The 4,392-nt window shown below is 42.0% G+C and overlaps 2 pseudogenes; both read left to right on the forward strand.

Moving 5' to 3' along the window:
- On the forward strand, positions 2,187-3,731 carry LOC115101002 (uncharacterized; annotated as a pseudogene).
- LOC111591460 (uncharacterized) lies at positions 3,874-4,029 on the forward strand (annotated as a pseudogene).
- Positions 4,030-4,392: the final 363 nt, after the last annotated feature.

Consider the following 4,392-nt stretch of genomic DNA (forward strand, 5'->3'; position numbering starts at 1 on the left):
AGGGGAGATGGTACTTCTGAAACTGCAACCTTACACCCAATCCTCTGTGGTCAGTCGACCCTTTCCTAAATTGGCCTTCAAATACTTTGGTCCTTATAAAATACTTCAGAAGATTGGCGTGGCAGCTTATAAACTGGAGTTACCGGCTGGGAGTTTGGTGCACCCTGTTTTTCATGTTTCCCAATTGAAGCACTATACTGCTGACTACTCTCCAGTATATGCTGACCTTCCCAAGATACCTGATCTTACTCAAAGGGACCTGCAGCCTCAATGTATTCTCCAACGCCGATTGGTCAAGAAAGGTGGCGCGGCTATTGTACAAGTGCTGGTGCAATGGCAAGGACTTCCAGCTGATTTCGCTACATGGGAAGACTGGACGGTGATGCAAGCTCGTTTCCCTGATTCAAGCGCTTGGGGCCAAGCTTCCATTCCAGGAGGGGGTGATGTAACACCGGCGCCAACCATCACCGGAGTTACGGCATAAGTGTAATACGTGTTTCATTGTCGTTTACGTATTTTGTAAAAAGGTTGGTCCACTGTCAGGCCGTAGGGCTTTCTGTTAAGACTTGTATAAGGTGAACCTCGTGGGGAGAGACAGACAGAAAAGAAAAATAGAAATACCTGCTCCACAAACTTGTGTTCCAAGTTGGTCGGAGGGTGAGCACCGCCGAGCACCCTCACGCCGCGGTTCTCACCGCCGTTGGCCACGGGCGTGTATCACACATGGACTTTCCATCCGCCCTCAAGAATTCCAGACGCCAGTGAAGCCACGGGTCCCTTTTTTCTCTCAGAGCATCCTCCTTGGACGCATCCCTTTTTTTCTCTCGGAGCATCGCCCTCAAGAATTCCAGACGCCATCCTCCTTGGACGCAAAGTTGTAGCTTACTTGAATGTTGATTGTTCAGTGCAAGGCGTGGGGTTTTTTTTCTGACTCTACTCCCCAGTTGGACAAACTCTTAGTTGTGATGGAATTTTGTTTTTTGCAGGAGGGTGTGTTTATTTCCTGACATTGTTGATCTTTCAAGAACTTTCTCGAAGGTGTGCCTTAATTATCATAAGTAATTATGTTTGTCTTGAGATTTATTCCTTAGAATAATGATGTAGCTGAGTTGTTTCGAAAGTATTATAGCACCTGGATTCAAGTATTTGTAAAGCATCGCATGAGCTAAAAAATTGTTTTATATCTCAACAATTGTGTACATTGTACAAAATCTACATGATTGCTTTGATTCATTCTCTTTTATTACTATTATTATAAAGATGATTTACTTATTTAATGTTTCCCCATTTTCAGCTACAGCAGTTGGTTGAGCACATTTCAGTAACAGATAATGCTAACATACCTGTCTGTTTTTCTTAACAAATGATAATCTCAGGCCACTGAAACACATGAAAATACATGTCTATTTTTTCATTTGTATCATCTTTTTCGGGGTTAATAATATCGATTTTGCTTGGTTTGCGAACATAGAAACAGTAATATCTACTCATATGTGGACAAAAATTGGTAGAATTATCTGAATGTGTAACTGGTCGTAGTAGTAGGGTAGTTCAGTCTATAAATATAGCAGGAGCAAGTTGAGTATCTGAACAGCACAACAATAACGATGCTATATCAGTGCATGAGGTGGCTAACTACTACTTTCTCTTAATTTGAAGTGGTGGAACAATAATCTATATACACTTTCTCTTAATTTGAGACGTCTTTCATGTCCATTGTTTCAAGCAGTCCATTTGTGACGTCTTTGATTTTGGCACTGCCAGTTTTTTGTCTCTATATAATCGGAGCAGTAAGCCTAAGATAGGTTTCGGTTGCTTGGATTTGGATGGTAATGGCTTTGAACGATATCGAACCTTCACATTGCATTCAATGAGCATCGCTTCATCAAAGAGCATAACTTTGGTGTCTGGCCTTAGAAGTTGATAGTAATTTCTTATAAACCTTGCAAATTGAATTGATAGCACAGAAGGAAGTAAACAAAAGAGCTCTTTCATAAAGTATATGTGCTGTGAGCTAAATTAGTAAATTTTGACATATATTCCAAGCTCTTTTGTACCCATGAATGGAGTCAATTGGCGGTTGAATTTGCCTGCCCTCATCTATTGTCAGGGTGACACTAACCTCATGTGTATGCAGACTACCAAATATCCATGAACCACTGTCTCTCATAGAAGGGCATCAGTTTAGGAACTTTTTTCATCTTTACTCCCTAAATCCCTAATGATCCTGGTTCTATTATAAGGATACAAAGGAGATCTGCTTTGACCTACATAGCAGCCAAGATCTTCATGTAACGATGTGTTGATGTTGATCCAATTCCCGTTGATATTTCCTTCGTAGTATGCGAGGTTTTGTTCTGGAATGGCCTGAGCTTGCATTGAACTATGTTTAACATTCAGTCAAACCTGTCATCAGGATTTAGCATTGTAGGTTGTGGGAAAGCTTTCCACTTTTATTAATCCAAACATTCCTCAGTTAACTTAAATGTGTTTCGTTTGATATGCAGAAATTCAAGCACATAATGAGGGAACTACAAGGGGCTATACTTGTTGGTTCAGTATTCCAGATAATATTAGGATACACTGGTCTTATTTCATTGTTTATGAGGTATGTCCAGAAACACAAATGCATAACTCTACAATCTAGAATACACCTCACAGAAACTGAATATGTTCAATGCCTGACTTCACAGGTTAATAAATCCAGTAGTGGTGGCACTAACTATTGCTGCAGTGGGTTTGGCATTTTTTAGTTATGGTTTCCCTCAGGCTGGCAGCTGTGTAGAAATCAGCATGCCCTTCATTCTGTTGGTTCTTCTGTGCACTCTGGTATATCCTTGCAGCTCTCTTTTGATGAACAAAACTTAATCGGATCTTGCCGTTTTGTCTCCTTGCCTGTGTTTTCTTAATACCTATTTGTATTTAAATCATTTTGACTGGGCATGTCCCCCCTGACTTGTATCGCTCTATATCTTACTAACTAATGTACTTATCCATTTCAGTACATGAGAAAAATATCCTTGTTTGGCAACCATATCTTCCTTGTCTATGCGGTACTTCTCTAATCCTCTCCCTTTACACCCTTAGTGCGGGTAGCTGATTGTGTGCTGACTACACTGGGAGCTTGCTGACTACACTGGGATGCGGTACTTCTCTAATCCTCTCCCTTTACACGTGGAGTTGTCAGCAGAGCGATTGGGCTTGAAGGGGTTTCAATGTTTATTGCTGGAGTGTGGGGTACAGGTACATGATCGACAACGTTAACAGAGAACATACACACACTCGAAACAACCAAAATGGGCAGCAGGAGGGCTTTGCAGCTTGGGGCAGTCGTGTTAGTCATCTTCTCCTTCTTTTGGTATGATGCGGCTTCTATACTGCAATTATGTCCCATCATTTTTTATGAAGTGCGGACTTCCTAAAGCTGAGCTCCTTGCCTGTAGGTAAAATCGGAGCTCTCCTAGCCTCTATACCTCTTGCCTTGGCCGCCTCTGTTCTGTGCTTCACCTGGGCGCTAATTGTCGCGCTTGGTTTGTCCACATTGCGATACACCCAAGCAGCAAGCTCCAGGAACTTGATAATAGTTGGATTTACCCTGTTCATCTCCTTGGACGCCTACAATAAGGACTTATAGAGTAGTAGGGATTGTTGGTACCGTCCTCTGTACTGACTGCAAAAGAGCTTTTCAATATGTACGATTGCTCTCAAAGGCTCTACAAGGAAATCTTTGAGTCAGCTATTCAGGCTACCCTATTTGCTACTGTCGAGCAATGTAGTGTTGTTGTAACACTGAGGATGTTGTCCTATTTTTGTCTAACATGATAGGAAGCTACACGTAGTGCAACGCTCCCACATACCACCACCTCGGGTCTCATACATTTCTCAGCCTTTTAGCTAAGGTGTAATATTTGTGCTTATCAGTTTAATATTTGATATGTGAACCATATGTTCACTCTGATATTAAATTTATTTTTTATTTTATAGATATTAAATATGTTTGTGTGTCGTCGCAACGCACGGTCACTCACCTAGTTAAGATATATGTATACTTACATGTGTTTCATCCTCCGTCTTAGCCTAGTTCTATCGTCGTTGGAGATGTAACGCACTGGAGTACGCGGACTGGTTTAAGGCTGCATTGTTGTGGATGCTTGGTGGCACTAGCTGCCAGAGGGAGCACGAGAAGGGGTAGGAGAACCATACGCGGGAGGGAATATGGAAAAAGCACCATACGAGCCATATGGAGGAGGAGCGTATGGATACCTATAGCGGTACAGAGAAGGATACGATTAAGTGGAAGGTTATGGAGGATGGACATTGATGGAAGGGGCTTCATCAATGCTAGAAGGAGGAGCGTTGGTCATTGGAGGCTCAATAGTGAAGGAGGGGCAT

Source organism: Zea mays, chromosome 4, assembly GCF_902167145.1.
Source record: "Zea mays cultivar B73 chromosome 4, Zm-B73-REFERENCE-NAM-5.0, whole genome shotgun sequence".
NCBI classification, from domain to species: Eukaryota; Viridiplantae; Streptophyta; class Magnoliopsida; order Poales; family Poaceae; genus Zea; species Zea mays.